Genomic DNA, 21,257 nt, shown 5'->3' on the forward strand with positions numbered 1-21,257 from the left:
TTTCAGAGTGTAGATTAACAATACTTTTGACCAGCTTGTAACTTATGTCACTTGGAACCAATCCAGCAAGGTTTGATCTCCTCTCATTTAGAAGAATCTCCAGACTTGGCCACTGCAAATTTCTGTTACATAGGATTGCCTTTAAAGGTAGTTCAGAATGTTCAGCAAGCATAGAATGTCACTGCCTTACATCTTGATGGAAGCCAGACAGTCGGTTCTTGTATCACGTACAGTATGCAAGCTGTTGTTTTTAACCTTTAGAAACCCTTCACTTAAAATTGTGGAACTTTTATTCTTCCCTTCCAGCCTGCCTAACTTTCAAATCAGCAACACAGATTCATCTCACTTTGTCAGTTACCAAAGCAAAGGCATTAACAAATACAAGTGAAGGGGGAGAAAAATGACATTAGAGATCTTGGCCTTTGCTTTGAAGGTCCCCATTTGTTTTCCTTTTCATTCTACTGAATAATGGTTTAGCTATCCCTCTGACATTTTGTGTTGGAAAATGGTTTGCGATATTTCTGACCTGTACCAATTTGGGCTAAATTCGTTATTATTTGACTATCTAAGATGCCAATTCATAAGAGAGAATAAATGCCCATCATCAGGCCAAGGTTATGAGTCTGGGGTGAGATTATAACAACAATAATAGAGTTTCCTCTATCGTGACACCTGTCCAGAGGTGGGTTCCTACTGGTTCAGACCAGTTCAGCCGAATAGGTAGTAACTCGGCTGGACATGTGACCGAACCGGTTCTATCCTCGGCAGCGCCATTTTGATTTTCTGTTCTACACATGCGCAGAGCAATCTTAATTGAAAAAATGTAATTCCCACCCTTTTTAAATATTGTGCACATGCACAGACCATTTAAAGTGCAAATGTGCAGGTGCCGAACCGGTAGTAATGCCGGCAGGAACTCACCCCTGCACCTGCCCCCTGGAATAACATCCCCCAGAAGTCCTGACTATTCTCCCTAGTCTTGGGGAAGGATGAGTGATAAACCCTGCCAGTTGCTTCTTTGGGATGCTATAGATGTTTTTTCCTCCTCTGGAACTCTATGAGTCTTTTCACTATTATGTTTTTTTTAAAGGGTAAGACATCCAGAATTGTTAGGAGTTGGACAGCCTCTAAATTTAATTATTTAAGTAATCAAGTAACTTAATAGAGAAGGTATCGCAGAGATTGAAATCAGGCCTGTTTGAAGCCTGGGGCCTAGTAAGGAGATGGATCTATTCAAAATACTGATGGGGCCCTGAACATATTTGATTACTGAGCCTTCTACTAGACAGCTGATGGGCAGCTGACCCTAAAGCCTATAATGGATTAGCCTCCTGGTTAATATAGCTTTGAAATGTTTCTCTTCTTATAATTGTACTTTTAAAAGTCATTAAATGATAGGCCTTGAAAACTAAATTTTCCTTGAAAACCCACATAACAAAAGCTAGCCAAGTGCCCTTCAGTTTTAAATAATTTTTATTTGCTTCAAGAGATACAAGTAGTAAAATAAAGGGGGGATATAAATAGGAAGAAATAAATAAATGTCAGTTAGATATGAAGGGGGGGGAAATTCAGTCTATAATATAGCATTAAACTTTGACCATGTGAAATAATATTGCCCCCTCTTTTCTTGATGTTGATAGACAACCAATTCGTAAGACAGAGCAAACACATCATTATGTCACATTTATGACATGACCTTATCTACTGTAGCAAAAATGAGTTTCCTTATAATGTCTCAGACTTGATAAATTCAAAATTGTCAGTATACAATTCATCATCACGTTGACACCTTGTCCCTTATGCTTTTTCCCAGTACCAGGTTAAGAAATTGTACAGCTCTTGAAGCCCAGTCCAGATTTTCAAGACTGTAACTCCACAGTCTTACTTGTGGTTATACTAACTGGGCAGTTATGAAGTTGCATAATTCTCTTAGGGAGGAATAGCACAGGGTAAACGGGTAAGAGAGGAAAAGGTAAATATTAGAAAAGAAAATCCTTCCTGTTTGAAAAGAGAACATAAGACTGCATGGATCATGTTAGTCAGAAGGGAACTTCACCAAGTTAGTAAAGTGAGAGACATTGTACTCCCAAGACCAAAAATCTCCATTCTGGTGATTAGCACACCCAGACTCCCAAAGTCAGAATCAGGGCAATAAAACCTGGTCCCGGAACAACTGTTTCATTCTGTCAGCCTTTGGCAAGTAACTGGTTTTGTTTTGGGTGGGTGGGGAGAGGAATAGAAAAAGTTTCAGACCCGCTTTTAGTAGGGGCCATTTATATAACACTGGAATTTCTAAGTCAGCTTTCGCCAGCTTTCCTCTACCCATATCGTAATCCATTGCACTAGCTAGACATAATGGGAGTCGAACTCCAAGCCATCTGAAGACCACCAAGATAGAGAAAAGCAGTGATAAGAATCTATAACATTTCTGGATTCTGGATGGGGAAAAATCCCAACTGTTCTTTCCATTTATAATTCAGCAGTCTTTTGTAGACAGATCATTTGGATGGTTTCTTTTGATTTTGAGAACAAATAATTGATAAAGCAAGCCTTTTTACAAAAGGCCAAGAGCACCATCTCCCTCTTTGCCACTGTAGGCAATGTTCATCTGTCAAGCTGGACATACATGTCCTGAAATTGCTTGTTCAATTTTAGCAGCATTCCCTAGCACACATCTCTCTCTCTCTCTCTCTCTCTCTCTCTCTCTCTCTCTCTCTCTCTCTCTCTCTCTCTCTCTCTGTGTGTGTGTGTGTGTGTGTGTGTGTGTGTGTGTACAGCAGGGCCTTCCAAAAAAGAGATGAAACCCTGATACATGTAACGGTATGTCAGAATGATCTTGAAAGGTGAATTGGGGGGAGGGGGGAGAAGGAAGGGATGCTGCATGAGGAATGATCAGATAAGAGGCGACATAGCCCACAACTGCATAACAGGCAGAGAGAGAAAGTCAGAAAGGAACTTCCTTTACTTACCAAACTGTAAGGGCAGTTACAACTTACCAACAGAGATGGGAGGAAAGTTCAGTTTTGCAAGATTCCACTAATGTAGCCTTACAATAAAATAGAATTATCTCATTGTCTAATCTGCCTGGGAACACACTTTTATGCTATCCCAAACTTGGATTTCCCACCTCATATCCATATCGCAGGCATATTACCTGCTGTATGCACTTTATTTTAATTCATAATTAAATTTAATTAAAAGGCAGGGACAATGGATAAACTGTTACTTCTGAAATGAACCAACGTTTCTACTGAGTGTGTTTCTGCTTGAGTTTTATAAATAGTGGACAAGTTCAGGACAATTAGGAAGAAATAATCAGTTTAGTGATAAAATCTTTGAGGTACGTCCGGGAGGCAGGAGAGTTATATTGGGGCTTTGAAGAACTGTGACAGTATGGTGGGAGTGGACAGCAGTGGGCAGAGCAAATTTAGGAGCATAGTTTATTTAGGTTTCCCATAATACTTAATTCTCTTTAACCTCCCTGGTCTTATGCTTGTGATTTATAATTAAACTTCCTAATTTAATGAGGGAAGCAATACTATTAAACGTGAATAGATGTTCCTTGCCTGGCAACTCATCAGAGAAAATTGATGGTTGGGTACATGCACAGGGGACAGACAGTTTAGTACAGTTCTTGGCCATATCATATGATTGATGGATAAATCAGATATGTTTTATATTTACTTTGTGGGTGGCTTTGATATAGATACAAAGACACGGGCATTCCAAAAAAGCAGTGTCAGCATTTCTAGGAAACATTAAAGTTGCCAAGTTTGAAAAATACACTGACTTAGACTTTTTTCAAGAATTGCAAACAAATGTATTGTGAGGGTCACAGTCTTGGGCAGTTTGAAAAAGACATTCAAATGACCAATTCCCCTAAATGAAAATCCTGGCTTCAATGATGTGTGTGACTGATGTGTGTGACATGACTTTGCCCCCTTTGTACCATTATCTGCATTGCCCTGTCCTCCCCCAATTCAAAAAAAGTCTGAAATATCTGCAAGGAGGGAGGAAATAAAGAAGATGATTTAAGGGAGGTGCTTACCCTATGAGCTGTGTATTATATTATTTATTAGAAATAAATTTACTTATTAAAGTTTGATTAAAAACTGATAAAGCAAGTCTGGTTACAGAAGACCATATTCCTACTTAATGCTAGCTTTCTGCATTTGACTGCACCTTCCTGATTCCTGTCGGCCCACCTTCTGCAGAGAAGTCCACCAGGGAATGTCCTGAAATTGTCTATTCAACCTAGGCAACATTCCCCAGAGCATGTTTCTGTGCCAGGAAGAGGCACAAGCAGTGACCATTTATTGCAATCCTAAGCATATTTCCCATCTTTTGCTCTTCCAACGATACATTAAGGTATATTAATTACGTTGTATAGAAGGCTTGAACCAGCCAAGTTGCTTCATTAGATTAGGCTGTTGGAGAATATCCCAAGAGCCCTGGAATATAGCAAGTCATCTTCCTTCAAGTTTTATTTTACTCTAAGTGGAGAGAATTTCGAAATGTTTCTCATGGCTTTTCTAGAAGCCTAAAAATGGTTCTAGGTAATATATCAGTTTCAGAAAGGGAGAAAAGGAAGTCTAGTGTAAAAAAATTCTTGGGTATGAACCTGCTCTTGCTGACTCTGGTCTTGCTCTCAAAAAAGTGCTGTGGGTTTCAGTCTAAAAGATGTTATCCATTAATTCAGTGGTGGGATTCAAATTTTTTTACTACCGGTTCTGTGGGCATGGCTTGATGGGCATGGCTTAGTAGGCATGGCAGGGGGGCACTGTAAAATTTCTATTCCCTCCCCACTCCAAGGGAAGGTTACTGCAAAATCCCCGTTTCCTCCTGATCAGCTGTGACTCTGTGTTAAAATGTTTTTATTTTCCATTTTTCATTTTCATACAGTCACATATATACTGTGCATAACCGGGGCCATACAACATTAAACAATAATCACAGCAATTCCTCTTGTCAACAATACCCCCAGAAATATAAATAAAATGAAACTCAAACTCAAATAGAAACCCAATATACCTCTTCCACTCTCCATACACCTCTTTCTTCCTCCCCCTCCAACTTACTATCTTCCCTCCATCATTCCCCTCTACCCTATTTCCCCTCCCCCTCTACCACTCCTCTCTCCCAGTCCCTCCCTTCCTTCTCACCCTCCCTCCCATCCTCTCTCCTGCCCTCTCTACCCCTCTTTCTTCTATCCCACTCCTCCTCCCCTTGGTGTATTTCCACTATATGTCAATGTATTCAGCTTGTCCTATTTTTACAGAGAAATTAAAGAGAAACAGTATACATGTGAATCGCATTACATTGAAATCTAACACATAGTATATATCCACCCTCCCCCACCCTCCCCCCTAACACCCCACCTCCCTCCCCCCCCGACTTCCCAGAGCCCGTACACGGTATAGATTTTTAACAAACACAGTCTAAAATATATTGAGACAAAAGAAATTTAAAAAAGAGGTTAATAACATCTCTACATTGATCTTAGCTTCTTCCTGTTACACTAACTTTGAACAGTTTAACTCATTCCTGATCTTAAGCATAGACTATCTGGAATTTCTTAGTCCCGTATTTGTTTTGTATATAGTCAATCCATTTTTTCCAGTCTCGTTTATATCTCTCATTTCAATGATCTTTAAGATATGCCGATATTTTAGCCATCTCGTCTAAGTTTGTAACTTTCAATGTCCATTCTTGAGTTGTAGGCAAGTCTTCCTTCTTCCAGTATTGCACCACCAACAGTCTTGCCGCCGTTATTAGGTGCAGAACCAAGTTAGTCTCTACCACTGTAAAGTCAGTACATATACCTAGTAAAAATAACTGAGGAGTAAACTTTATCCTTCTTTTAAAGATATTTTGCATAATCCACCATATTTTTATCCAAAATGCCTTAACCTTTTGTCAGGTCCACCATATATGAAAATATGTAGCATCGAGAGAACCACACCTCCAACATTTAGGCTGTACATTCGGATACATAGAAGCCAGCTTTTTAGGATCTAAATCTATAGAACATCTTATAAAAATTTTCTCTCCGGTTTTGAGCTTGTGTAAATTTCACATTTCTTACCCATATTCTTTCCCATGTATCCAACTTTATTGGTTCTTCAATATTTTGAGCCTACTTTATCATACAATCTTTGACTAATTCTGTTTCCGAATCCATCTGTATTAGTACATTATATATCCTCTTTATATGCATTAAACTTTGTTTAAACAAATTATCCTCAACTTGGATAAAACCAATTTTTTGATCTATTTTCCACCTGGCCTGTAATTGCCCATACTGGAACCATGTTTGAACTACCTTCTCCTCTTTTAATACCTCTAAAGATTTTAGTTGTAGAACCCCCCTTTCCAAAATGAGAAGCTGTCTGTAGGTAGTTCTATCCTGTTTTTGTGCTGTATTCATATTTTCAGTTGCATGTCTAGGAATTGCCCACATGGGTATCTTGTCATTTAATTTATATTGCTATTTTTTCCAGACCCGCAGTAAAGCATTTCTTAAAATATGACTTTTAAAATTCTTATTCAATTTTTTGTTGAATAACAGATAAGCATGCCAACCATATACCAGATCGTGTCCCTCGATATTCAGTATTCTATCATTAGTTAAATGAGTCCAATCACTAATTACAGATAGCGCCACTGCATCATAATATAGTTTTAGGTTAGGTAATTTCAAGCCTCCTCTCTCACGTACATCTTGCATTATTTTCATCTTTACCCTCGGCTTCTTTCCTGCCCATACAAATTTGTTGATACCCTTCTGCCATTCTAAAAGATTCGCATCTTTTACCACCAGTCAGAGGTGTTATTTACCGGTTCGCTGAACTACTCAAAATTTCCACTACCAGTTCTCCAGAACTGGTCAGAACCTGCTAATACCACCTCTGCATTAATTTCATATTGGTTAAAAATGCTGCCTTCTTTGCTTCTGTCCTGCCAGGAACCTGGCATATTCTTCATTTGTGGACATGATTGTAGACATGCCCTTCGACTGTGTAGCAGGCTCCATTAAGTTCCAGGTGAAATATACTTTTGGAAAAGAAAATCGTATTCAGCCTTTTATCCCCAGAGATTCAATGGTAGAATTTAAAAATAAGATCACCAGTAAGAGATTTAAAGACACGGGATGCAATATAAGATATTGCCTACAAGACTCCTGATGCTTGCTATGTATTTGTGCTCCCTTGTTTTTTGCATCACTGCACTATAAAATTGTATCGTTTTACTGCAGTTAAGTTGTTATAACCTTTCTTGAATACTGTAGTTGTGACACAGGTACCAATGATTATATGTCAAGATCTTGACCTCTATACCCTGTCCTACTGTTCATAAACTATAGCTTCCCGAGGAGAAGCAAATACTATAAAATCAATTTTAAGCTACAAGGTTAAATTGATTTGAAGAGCCTGCATTAACCCGATGTGAAGCTTTTATCTTTAGAAAACTACGATGCTGGTTAGTTTGTTTTCCAAGGTTTAATTGAGACCGACATAGCTGACCAGCGAGGGAAATATGGGAAATATTTTTATTGAATAAATGTTGTTTGACAAATGAAGAGTTATGGCTTTTTTAAAAAAAAAAAAGAGTGCAGAAATTTGAGATTAGCAATGTTCAATTAATGGATAAATATAAATTCAGTTCCATGAAATTAAAAGCAAGCTTAACTTGTTGGCGTTTACAGAGGGATGTTCTTTGTCTTCTTCCTGTTCCCAGATACAGAAATAAAGTAGTGGCCCTGCAATTCATCATCCAGAAATCCTTTCTTTGTCCTTGAAAGCAAATGTGCAGTCCCATTTTGGGGTTTTCTCTGATGTATCAGAGGCAATTCAGGTGACCATGTGGTTGTGCTGGCCTCAAAAGATCAAAACACACGATAGCAGTCGATAGAAGCAGTTGAAGGGCCACGGTGGCTCAGTGGCTAAGACACTGAGCTTATCGATCAGAAAGATTGGCAGTTCAGCGGTTCAAATCCCTAGTGCTGTGTAACGGAGTGAGCTCCCATTATTTGTCCCAGCTTCTGTCAACCTAGCAGTTCGAAAGCATATAAAAATTAAGGTGACCAGACATCCCGCTTTTGGCGGGACAGTCCTGATTTTTCAAAATTTGTCCCGTGTCCTGCGGCATGTTCAAAAAGTCCTGATTTTCCAAAAGAAAGAAAAGATGCCAAATCATCAATTTTAAAAAGGATGCCGTTAAAAAAAAAGTTTTTATTTCTCTGAAATGTCGTTCCTGATGTGGCCTTTAGAGAGCAGTGGTTTCCCTCCCTCCACTTGGCTCGATCGCAGTGCCCGACGAGGAGCGAGGCTCCCTCCCCTCCTGCACATGCATGCACTGATGCGCGACATTTTTGCGACAGCCGTCCGGTGGGGGGGGGGCTTTCTGGTGGCAGCAGCGCGGCCAGGAGGAGGCTTGCTCCCGGGCCAAGCGGCTCAACTGTCGGAAGGGGTTTTTTTTTTGCTCACTTCTCTCGGGCGCCGCTCTCCCTGCAGCCATGCCATGCAAGCTGCCGTCAGCAACCTGGTCCGGGTGAGCCAAGGGGAGGCAGGGGGGGATCTGGTTGGGAGAGGCTGTTGATGGGGGTGGCTTTTGAAAGGGTTGGGGGGCATTGGGGGAAGGCAATCGGGGGAAGGCTGCTTTGCAACCACCAGTGAAGTCCCATCTAAACTTCTTGGTTCGCCCTCCCCAGCCCGGAGCAGATCATTCTTGGGAAAGCCGGGTTCTTCCTCCCTCCCTCCCCTCTCTTCCCTTCCTCTCTTTCACCTCTTTCCCCTCTTTCCTTCCCTCCCTTCTCTCCTTCCTTTCTTCCTTACGTCTCCTCCCTCCCTTTTCCATCCTGTAAACTGTTCAGAGAGGGATGTAAAAGCACCATGAAGCGTTACCCCTGCCGCCGTCGCCTCCTCCCCCTCCGCCGTGCTTTTGAGGAGCAACCAACCTGTGGGAGCCAGTAGGAAGGCGGCGGAGGGGGTGGGAGAAGGAAAAAAAGGCCCTAGGGGTTACGCTTCATGGTTTTACAGCCCTCTTTTTTTTTTACAGCTCAGGTGCTCCGAGGCCCCCTCCCCCATCAATGGTGTCCCGCTTTACCCATCTTAAAATCTGGTCACTTTAATAAAAATGCAAGTAGAAAAATAGGAACCACCTTTGGTGGGAAGGTAACAGTGTTCTGTGTGCCTTTGACGTTTAATCATGCTGGCCACATGACCACAGGGACGTCTTTGGACAGCTCTGGCTCTTTGGCTTTGAAAAAGTCGGGAACGACTAGCACATATGGGTGAGGGGAACCTTTACCTTTACCTAGAAGCAGTTCTAGGTCAAGAAAGAGGTTAACCTATTTTTTTAACATCTTTTGATGAGTCCAGACACAAAATGACAAGTGGCTGCTGCAGTGCTCTTGATTAACTTCCTTATAATTGCTGAGTCTCAGTGACACCACCCGTTCCAAAGTTCGCTTGAGAAAGCACAGGCCCTTCCAGAAGGCTTCCAAAAGGGAAGAGCAAAGAAAGATTGGTTTGTGGATATCTATGTATATTTTCAATCATCCAGACTGTGGTTGCTCCAAAGATGCTTTTTCTAAGAGGCAACTAGACTTTCTTGGGGGAGGGGGGGTCCCCCTTTTTTCCCCAAGAAAAAAAAAGCCCCAAGAAAGTCCAGTTGCCTTTTGGAAAAAGCACCTTTGGGATGATCTGACTGTGGACTCCTACTCAACATTTAACATCTCAGGGGAAGAAATTTATCACGTATTTTCTTATCCTGCTCTTTGCGGGTGAGCAGATTATATTTGGAACAGAGGGTTTTGTAAGAATTCCATGCACAGATTGTCCTCGCCTTACAACAGTTCATTTAGTGACTGTTCAATGTAACAATGGTACTGAAAAAAGTGTCCCATGACAACTTTTCACACTTGCGACCCTTGCAGTATCTCCATAGTCACATGATCAACATTTGAATGCTTGGCAACTGACTCATATTTATGACAGTATGGGGTCATGTCTTCACCTTTTTATGACTTTCTTACAAGCAAATTCAATGGGGAAGCGAGATTCACTTAATAACCATGTTACTAACTTAAAAATTGCAGAGATTCACTTAATAACTGGGGCACAAAGGTTGTAAAATTGGGCAAAATACTTGTATTTACTGGCCATCCATTGGTCAAGGATTGGCTGGTAACTGAGTAAAATTTAAGTCATGAAGAACCGTGTTCTCCAGTAGCCTTCCAAACAGCATTGCACTAAGGTGCTGCTCTCAAAGAAAGCAGAATCCAGTAAATTTACCCAGACAACTGCAGGTGCTATGTTGTCAGGTCTTCCGCCATCTTTTCTTTTGGATCTTAGTCCTGCCACACTTTCTATTATTCTACTATGCATTTTCTACTGTGGGAAAATGGGAGGGGGGATTGTAGGAGTGAGATGCGATGTAGCTATAACAAAATTCTTTCTCAAATGCCAAGGTCATCCTTTGTCTTTGCACCTCTGCACCTGACTGGAACTGGATGGCTGGAACTGCCAGCATGGCAGTGGAAGATTGGACCATGTGATGGACTAGGTGGAGAAAACTGGGAAGCTTTCAGATCCAGGTTTTTCCAGATGTGCCAACATGGCTCTCTTAATAAATTGGAACTTTGAGCAATACTTTGATTTACTTTTGGATGCTATATGGAACCCTGACATATGTTTTCCCATATAGCTGTGGCATCATTTTTGTAGCCAACCAATGTACACCCAGCCTGAAAGTAGGAACTTATTCAGTAACTCTCAGCCCAGCCTATCTCAAAGGCTTATTGTGGAGACAAAATGAAAGGGTGAAGGACACCAGCCTGTAAGGAACCTTTTGCTCCTGGAAGAAAGTGGGATTGTAAAACTAATCAATAGGAATGAAGTGCAATATTGGGGAGAAAAATAGCATTGACTGATGCTCTGCATCTAATGCAGACAAACGCTACACATCTACTCTGCAATTGGAAACTGATCATACTTTTTAACCAGGCACTTTGGAGGCCATGGAGGTACTTTCCAGCCACCCACGATCTTCCCTTCTCTTTTTTCTCACTGCATCTTCTCTCAAGATCATTATTTGTCCATTGGTCTTAGCCGACTGAAGTCAATGGCCTTGCAAACTGGAGAATCAGGGGAAAGCCATAAATAAATAATCTGAGCTAATTAGTTTTAATGACTTAAATGAGAAATATTGCTCCATCTAAGTTTTACATTCCAGGACCAGATCTTGGATAATAGGCCCTTCCTTTGCAAGTGATTACATCCTCCCACAAGACTCAGTTCTTCTGTACACTGATAATCCTGCTCAGAAATCTGTTGTGGAGAAAGCAACATCTTCTTGTTTTTCCTAAGACAAGTAGTGAAATCTAATTTCCACCCCCCACTGGTTCTGTGGGCATGGCTTGGTGTAGGTGGGGTGGTTCATGTGGCTGGTGGGCATGGCTAACTTTTTTTTTCACTTTCAGCTATTTTTTTTTAGATTTTTAAAGCATTTTTGCCCAAACAGAAGGGGAAAAATGCTTTATAAATAAAAAAAATAGCTACTGACAATACTCAGAAGCTTTTTTTTTTTTTTTACTACCAGTTTGCAGAACCAAGAGCAATCGTCCCTACCAGTTCGGCTGAACTGGGCCAAACCAGGAGGATTTCACCCAGGAGTGGGTTCCTGCCAGTTCTAACCTCTTCTATAGAAGAGGTTCCACAAATCTACAGTGTCATTTAGAACCGGTTCCAGCTCCCTCCCCCCACCCGTCCACACATCATCAAGATGAAGAGCGAGAGGAGGAATTCTGGGAGTTGAAGTCTACAAGTCTTAAAGCTGTCAAGTTTGAACACCCCTGGGTTTTTTTTTCTAAAGGGTTAGGGGTGCAAGGGTCTTGTAACTTGACAGCTTTAAGACTTTCGTGCTTCAAATGCCAGAGTTTCTGAACCAACATTTTGGTTGCTAAGCAAAAGCTTTGTTAAGTGAGTTTCACCACATTTTACAAGCTGGCCACGCCCACTCAGTCACATGGCTGGCAAGCCACTCCCACCCAGTCATATGGCCATCAAGCCACTCCCACAAAGCAGGCCACACCTACATAAGAGGTTGTAAAAAAATTTGAAACCCACCACTGATTTCACCCCTGGATCAGATTTAATAGAGGCACACAAACTGAGTAACAGAATGGTGCAGAATGGTGCAGAATGGGCAGAGGCAGCCATGCAAAGTCATTCCTTTCAACAGATAGATTGTAGTCCAGAGGTTCTTACCCCTCTCTCCCTTCCCTTCCCCCCTGTGCAAAATGTGGAGGGCAGCAGGGATAATGGTATTGAAACAAATAGTTGTCTTCAGTAAAGACAACTCTTTACTGGCTGGGACCATTCAGAATTAATGAGGTTATCTTTTGGTCAGGATTAAATTAGAGCAAGTTGTTTCTGATCTTGGGAAGTAGGGAATGCTAGAAAATTTCAGAATGAATGTATTTCTGGGAAACAATGTAGGAATACTAAGATGACTAAAAGACAGAAAAACCAGCTATCACAGCATTATTTTTTTAAAAAATGATTCTGCTAGTTGGGCTAGAAACAAGCAAAATCCCTATTTCCTCCCAATTAGCTGGGACTTGGGAGGCAGAGAATAGATGGGGGCAGGGCCAGTTAGAGGTTGTATTTACCAGTTCTCCCAACTCCTCAAAATTTCCACTATCGGTTCTCCAGAACTGGTCAGAACCTGCTGAATACCCTCTCTGACTAAAGGGAAACATTATACATTTATTTTCCAAACATTTAATGCATCTTTTTTGTAGGAATTCCAATCTATTTCAATCTGGTTTTTGAAAATTGGCCCAAAAGATGATCACATGACCATGGGATGCTGTAACGGTTGTAAGTGTGAAACACAGTTATACGTTTTTCAGTGCCATTGTAAGTTTGAATAGTCACTAAATCAATTGTTATGTGACACAGACTATCTGTATTACATAAGCACAGAAAGCTATACAATAAATCAGTTCCCTCCTATTTGCTGTCCTTCTTATGTTGGATTACAGCTTCCATATGTTCTATATGTTCTACTTATCCACTGGCCCTACTGACCCAGGATTGGAATTGTAGTCCAATTCCTTTGGGGGAGGGTGTTATAAAGCATGCATTGCAATGCTACATGCTCTTTATAACTGAACAGTACATCCAGTACGATCCCACAGAGTTGGCCTCCTCAGGGAGCCATCGGTCAGGCAACATAGGCTGGCAGGGGCTCTCCCCAGGGGGAGAGCCTTCTCTGTGGGAGCGCCTTCCCTTTGGAATGAGCTGCCCTCGGAGCTTCGCATAATTCCCGACCTCCGGTCCTTCCGGCGCACCCTAAAAAGTTGGCTTTTCCAGCAAGCCGGCCTGGCCTGAATAAAATTAATTATTAATTTTAATTGTTAATTTTAATCTAATTTCTAATCTCATTGTAAATGTCTATTGGTTTTTTTTTTTTTGAGATTCTATTTACTCTTTCTTTTAACTTTTGTAATATGTGTTTTTATGTTGTACGACGCCCTGAGTCCTTTGGGAGAAGGGCGGCATATAAATCCAATAAACCATAAACCTAAACAGTTGGCCAGTGTGCCTTGAGGAAAGGAGTTGCCAAAAGAACAAATGAGTGCAAATGCACAAGACACATCACACACCTCTTTCCATGTTCCAGTCAGTCATTCCTTATGATTGCTACCAGGTTTCCTTAAGAGAAACTTGATTCACTTCAAGCCTGATAGAAACTGTCAAAACTAGAACAGTTGGTTTCAAAATAACTGCTAATCCTCTACATTCCTGAACCCTGATTTTGACCTTTTCATTTTGGTAAAATAATAATAATATAGTAATCGGTGGAACAGCTTGCCTTTTGTGGATCATCACTGGAGGTTTTAAAGAAGAGACTGGACAATCACTTGACTGAAATGGTATAGGGCAGGGACAACTAACCTTTTTGTCGTTGCATGCCGAAAGCGTATGCACATACGTGCAACAGCCTGCCCGCACCCCCTCACTCATAATACAATGCGTGTGCAACCCCCCGTGTGCCCTGCCCCCCGTGCATGCATGTGTGACCCTCCCATGCTCCCTCCGCCCCCAGTGCATGCACACACGACCCTCCTGTGCCTTGTTTTGGGCCTAGTAGGCCTCCCTGCAGTCCCCTGGGAGCAAAAATGGGCCACGGGGGATGCGTGTGGCATCCACCCCCATGCATGCACAGCAGAGATCCAAAAATCAGCTGTCCAGTGGGAGGCGTGTGCGCATGCACAGTGGAGCTGAGCTGGGGCGACGGCTCGCGTGCCCGCAGAGAGGGCTCTGCGTGCCACCTGTGGCAGGCATGTGATAGGTTTGCCATCACGGGTATAGAGTCTCCTCTAAGGTCCCTTCCAGCTCTATTTTAATTCTGATTCAAGATAACCACAACTCCTGTTTGCTTCATGTTTATTTAGTTTTTCTAATCACAGTATGCAATAGGTTTCTTCTTGCCTTTTGGCAGGATGATGATGATGATGATGATGATGATGATGATGATGATGATGATGATTTTATTTTCTGATTCAGCTAAATAAGGTGAACGTTAACTAACCCATTCCTGCTTATTTTCCAGGCTACGACAAGATGAAGGAAGGGCTACTACATGCTTTAGTTATTCAGCAGAGTCTTTCTCCCTCTTCCTTTTCAAACATTCCAGCAGATCAAAATCTAATACAAGAAGAAAAAACCCTGAGCCAAATCCCAAAGACAGCCATGTGGTAGAGCAAAGACTGAAAGAACGCAGTTATAAAGCACAGGTTACCTTCTTTGAAATCTCCAAAAGAAGAGAGGTTTTATTGCCTTACTATTGAGAAATAGTGCTCCATCTAATGTGTAATAAAAGAAGTATCATCCACAGTAATAGACCATTGCACATCAGTCATGAGAAATGACTGGTAGTTTCTAAAAAACTACCACACTCCTAGCCTGCAGACTCCCACCCCCATGAACTGTGACAAGGTCTAATGGTGTCTAATATCTAAGTTGGCCTCTTTTAGAACAAAGGTGCTCCAGAAATTAACAGATGAGAGGGAAATCCAATTCTGATGTACCAGCTAAAAAGAAAATAGGATGCTAGGCTTAAATTCATTATTTCACCAAGTGATAGTTCAAAAAGCAAGGAGATCAATACTGTTTCAATTACAGTTACACAGTTGGAGCACATTGGCAAAATCTTGTTTTGGAACTCTTGGCTGCTGTGCTTTACATTCAATTTATCTAAACGTGAACTACTGTAGAATTGGATATTTCATCACACCAGAAAAAGATAGCTCTTTTAGGGCACTTTTACAGCATGACGCCTTAGTAGAGTTATGTTGTAAAATTACAATTTCGTTGCATCAATTTCACTGCAACTGTGATATTAAATCATTTCCCTCCCACATCATTTCCTCCTTGGACAAACTGGCACTAATGGGTTTGCTAGCCTGGAGAAACCTATAAAGCCTTTAATTAAGGAGCACTTCAGTATTTAAATGTCAAAACCTTAAGTAAAAGACAGGAAGGGCTATTGAAAGCTGCCAAAGCTGCAACAATGCTCGGTAAGGCATAGCTACTCCATTTGCCATGCAGGAAAGTAGACAGCAACTCAGAGAGGAAGTGGTCTTATCCAACTCTAACAGACATGTAGTACTCAGGGCTGATTCCATTTTTTTGCAATTTAATATAAACTGCAGAATATAAAAATGCACATATGCAGTAGGTAATGTATATTTCTTTCTGCATTCTCCCCCTTGCCCCTCCCAAAAATAGATGCAGCAGGCAGGAAAGGATGAAATCTGGAATTTCACCACCGTTGACAAAGAACACCTGTATTTTGCATTTGGGGTCCTGACTCCTGAGTAAAACCCAGGACATCAGAGCCTCACCATCATCTTAAAGCAGTGTTTCTCAACCTTGGCTACTAATTGAATTGAATTCTGGGAGTTGAAGTCCAGACATCTTCAAGTGGCCAAGGTTGAGAAACACTGTCTGAAAGGAATGCTAGTGCTGCTTTATGGTTACTCAATCAAGCCAAGCCCTGTGTCTAAATTAAAGAAAAATAAGAATTAAACATATTTTTAAATGCTTTGAGGGATGAAAGATTGGGAGCAACAGTGGTCCAACAGATGCCATAAGTAAGAATTCATTATGATGGTTCCATGATGGCTGGGAAATTCTGAGAGTTGAAACCCACACATCTTAAATTGACCAAGGTTGAGAAGCACTGCAGCAATAATGTTTGCAACATTGGATAATGCCTGAGCTTGATACCCGAGAATTCCTTTTAAAATACCAATTCGGAAGAGAGTCCCCTGGCCTTTCACCTTTCATGATAGAGGATTGTATGAAAGTTAAATCAGCAATTATTATTGGTACTACTGTATATACTCGAGTATAAGCCTAGTTTTTCAGCCCACTTTTTGGGCTGAAAAAAGCCGCCTCGGCTTATACTCGAGTCAGTGAAAAATTTGCCCGAAATGGAGGAGAAAAAGGGGCGGGGCCATGCCGCTGGGTGACACTCGTGAATGGCCCAGTGCCCCTGTGAGTTTCCCCTCCCTCTGTGTCAGTTTGCTGCGCAGCGCGCACCGCACCATCCCCCCTCCTCACGTTCTAATGTAATGCAGGGCTGTCTTACGATTCCCCTTCCTCCCCCTCCTGCTGCTCTGCAACGATGTCCCACCTCCTCCTTGTTATGGCAAGCAGCCACATAGCGATGTCCCACCTCCTCTGGTACAGTGATCCAATGATAGGAATCACTGTGCCGTGTGTCATAGGAAGCGGGACATCGCTCCCGCGGCTGCACGGGACATCATCATCACAGCGGGACATCAGCATCATGAGGTGAGTGAAGTATTTCATTGAATACACCGCTAGTTTACTGTTTTTCTTTGAAATAAATATTCAAAAACATTATTGGTATCTATTTTTATTTTTGAAATTTACCGGTAGCTGCTGCATTTCCCACCCTAGGCTTATACTCGAGTCAATAACTTTTCCAGTTTTTTTGTGGTAAAATTAGGTGCCTCGGCTTATATTCGGGTCGGCCTATACTCGAGTATATACGGTATATGAAGAGTGAAGCCGTCCTTTAAAGTGGGATCCTTTTGTAGACAAAACCTCATTTGGAACTGGAACAAAATACCATATTTGCAGGAATGCCTGGCTGTAAGGGTAGGAGCAAATGCAAAATTACAAAACTAAAAGAAAACACTTGTTTTGGAGGAAAAAATATTTTGGAAAAAGGCAGACAAAATGTTTGATTTAACAATGTAATGAGCACTTCATGGCCTTTGTTTTTTCTTTCAACAACCATTACACCATTGCTACTACATGTCACCTGGTTACAATATGAGTCCCCCCACCCTTTGTAATCCAGTTGATGCTTCCCTTTAAAAATCAGCTTTCCAATTAACAGTTTTGGCCATATTTATATTCCCAATTTAGCAACTGACACTGACTGGGTAAGTTTATAGGCTGAATTATAAATGGCTGTTTCTACCGGAGACTGCTTTCATATGTCACTGTCACTATGTAGGGACCGCTTGACTGATTTTTCTTCATGCCATCACAATTTCTCCTCCTTGAATGTTTCCAGCAGTAGAACTCCTAGCATCCTGTACCACTGATTTTCCCTTCAAGGGATGCTGGAAAGGTCCATCTGGAAAACTACAGGTTATTTCTGTAGGTCTGAAACATATGGGATGCTATAGGTTATGCTTACAGTTATTTGTTGGTTAGACAACAATAGCCCATAATTAGATCAATAACTTGGTGTGCTTATTGCACCTGGCCCCTTAATTTTCCCTACAACCCTGTAAAGTAGGTTGAATTGAGAGTAATGGAAAAGCACCTACTGAGGTTCTGTGGTTGAAGATGGACCAGACCCTGGTTTTCCCTGGTGCCTATGACACTATGGCACTAAGTGCTGCACAATGGCACATTAAGTACTATGCCGCACACTGAATCAGTTCTGAACAACACGAAGGGATTAATGTATCCCTGAAGATGAAAATGTACTATTTCTACTTTGAGCTATTTTATCTTTGATCCAAAGCTGAGCTATTTCAAAAGCAACCCACCAAAACCCTGATGTTTTTTGTTCTTTGTTCTCCCTAGTCGGTTGTTTCTCTTGATTGATTGAGCAAGGGCCAGAACATATGTCTCACAGGGTATCAAAATACATCACTTATAAGCCTTTGTATTACAGAATCTTCACATCAGCCCTGCAGGCTCTTGATGGATTCTGAAACTAAGGCTTCTAGGCACACTGTGGCCATCCCTATTATAAGCGCATTTCAGTTTCTACAATCACCTTCTGAAGTTCTGGGGAGGTAATTTCACAAATTTGCCTTCTGTCTCAATCAAGCTAAATAGTAACTAAAAACTACACATAGCTGCCTATAAAATTGGGAATCTCACATCACACAATTTTCTGCATCACACAATCTTATTCCTCACTTGTGCATAACATCATCTAATTATCTCTGTTAAAAGCTGCTCTTCTATTGCAGGAAATATCACCATTTCCCACACTGGGTACCTGAGAAAATACATTTTTCTCCTGGTATTGCCTTTTGAATAGGGTACACAGGGCAATTGCAATGGCCAAGTAGAAATTCCTTATACATAAGGCACACGAGCATTTACTGGATATTAGTTTTGATATTATTAGTAACAAGCAGCATGACTCTCTTGAATATACTTCTGCACAATTCTTTGTTTTTTTAATTTAAAAAGCAGTATTATAATTTTATTAGAAACATAGATTTCAGTGTTTATCCAATAGAGTATAGATACATTAGTGCAGGATAAATGCCATGTTGTGTGATTCACTGATTGGCAATACTCATTTGAAGCTAGGAAAAGGGGTAAGTGAGTAGGTAGCCAAAATTTTGCTTACAAATTCAACATTTTCCAAATTGCAGCTAGTTCTTATTTATTTACTGACAGTCTGGAATTGTGATGCATCATCATCACCATTGTGATCTGGATATTTGGCAACCTATTTGCACTTATGATCGGTTAACAAATGGTCATATGATTGCTATTTGCAATCTTCTCCTGCTGGCTTCCCCAGAGGAGGAAGCTGGCAGGGAAGGTTGTAAGCTACGGCTGCCTGCCGCGAGGACTTCCTCTCATGTTGGGGCTTTCTGTTGGGGCTTTCTCCAACTCCTTTGGCTAGGGTGCAGAAATGGAACTGAAATCCTGAAGATTTTGGCTGTGTTCCTGTAGCCCACCAAAGGACTTCCTTTCTGTGCATGGATGGGAGTTGCAATACTTTGGCAGGCAGGTTTTTCAGCCAGCCCATAGAGATGAGAGGGAGATGAAATCCAATCCAGTGCAGTACGGTAAAGAGGATGGGTTGCCTCAAGCAGATGGGGGAGGCCGAGGGAAGCCTGGTGCACACCTTGTGTATCTCTTTGCTCAGGGCAAAGAGGATGTTCAGCTCCTGAAAAGAGCCCCCCCCCAGGTCTCCTCCACCCGCCATCCCCCACCCTTCCCCAAGATAATTCACATTTGCTCTGTCTGGTTGATGACCCGCAAGATCGCTTAATGACCATAACTGAGAGAGCTGGGATTGTGATCATCTGATCGCTTTGTTCAACAACCGAGATTCCTGTCCCAAGTGTGGTCATAAGTCGAGGAATGCCTGTGCAGGCTACATCTCCAAAGGGGAAAAAAAGTAGGCAAGTCCAGGTGAAGGAAGAGTCGGAATAAGGAAAAATACAACTTCAGATCTGATTACATTATATTTGATTAATTTAATTTATATGCCATTAAACCAATGAAAAGTAAGTAATTTGATTATTCACATATATTTAAATGTTGTCTCCTTATGACATAATAAAGTGAAATATTTTTGGCTTGGGGTCTCAGACTATGCACTTTGCTCAAAAGGACTACAAAATTATTTGGGATTTTGGCTATAATGGCAACAATCCAAGCTGGAAGAACAAGATACTTCAATGCTCGTTTATCTCTAATTCTGTACTGTTTACAAGTGAAACGAATGGGGTGTTGTTATCATTAACAGAAAGGATTCTTATAAACATCAACAGAGTAATGTGCAATTGGATCACTGGGTCCAGGATCACAGGAAGCATTGCACAGGTCCAGTGGTGGGAAGCAACCTGTTTAACAACCGGTTCAATGAGTCCACGCTTTGGGTGCAGCGTTCAAAAAATGATCTTTTAAGCTCCAAAACTTACCTTCTATGTCAGCACCTGTGAATAAAACAGCTGACGTGCTGCAATCCGCTTGCCACATGAATCAGCTGAGCTAATAAATAGGGGAATATAGGATAAGAAAGCATGGGGGGGGGTCAAATGCTCACCAGAACTACTGCTCCTAAACCTGTCTGAACCGGCTTAATCCCACCCCTGCACAGGCCCCATTCTTTCTCTGATCTCAACAGGCCATTCATGGGTTTCTTGAGCTACCAAAATTCTCCATTTAGCTTTGACAATTTACAGTTAGATCACCTCCTATGAACTAAAACATTTGGATGTGTTAAAAAATTAATAAGCAGACAGACTATTTCAGTCACATGAATTGTTATAACATGTCCCTGGCTGCTTGAAACAGCTGGGACCATAAGAATGAACACTCCATTTGCTAAAAAAGGTGAGGCATAATCCAGATGTCTGCACAATAGCATTGTTTCGAGCGGGACTGGGGGTCAGAAAAGATGGTTCTAGCATTAGGTTTTAATAGGCTTCATCATTTCAGGAAGTCATGAAATGCACCGTTGATAATCTTGGGTGTCTAACACAACATGCCTCAACCTCTAATCTGACAACATGCCTCAACCTTTAATCTGACTAGAATAAAAATAGCCAAGCTCATAAAAAAATCATTCACATAATTGCATCGTTAATAACAACCTGGAAAATGTACCTAAATGGCTACAATTCAGTGGGATGTCTGTCGTTCAGACATCTTTGACATTCCATCCCCGATTGGTGTCATGTTGTTATATGGCATTTCACAGGGTAAAAAAAATATGTTCAGCTGATTTCTTAGAGATATTTCAAAATGGATTGTACTGTGGTTGTGAGTAAAGTACTTTATCAGGATTTTGGTACTTGAGATACAACCAGTAAATATTGTTGAAATAGTTCAACAGTCTAAATGTGATGAAATAAAGCCCATTCAACTGCTAAGAATAAAATGAAGGGAGGAAGGGAAGAATGGCACAGGAATCAAGAATGATTACTTCTACCGGTA

The sequence above is a fragment of the Thamnophis elegans genome, chromosome 1, assembly GCF_009769535.1.
Source record: "Thamnophis elegans isolate rThaEle1 chromosome 1, rThaEle1.pri, whole genome shotgun sequence".
Taxonomy (NCBI): domain Eukaryota; kingdom Metazoa; phylum Chordata; class Lepidosauria; order Squamata; family Colubridae; genus Thamnophis; species Thamnophis elegans.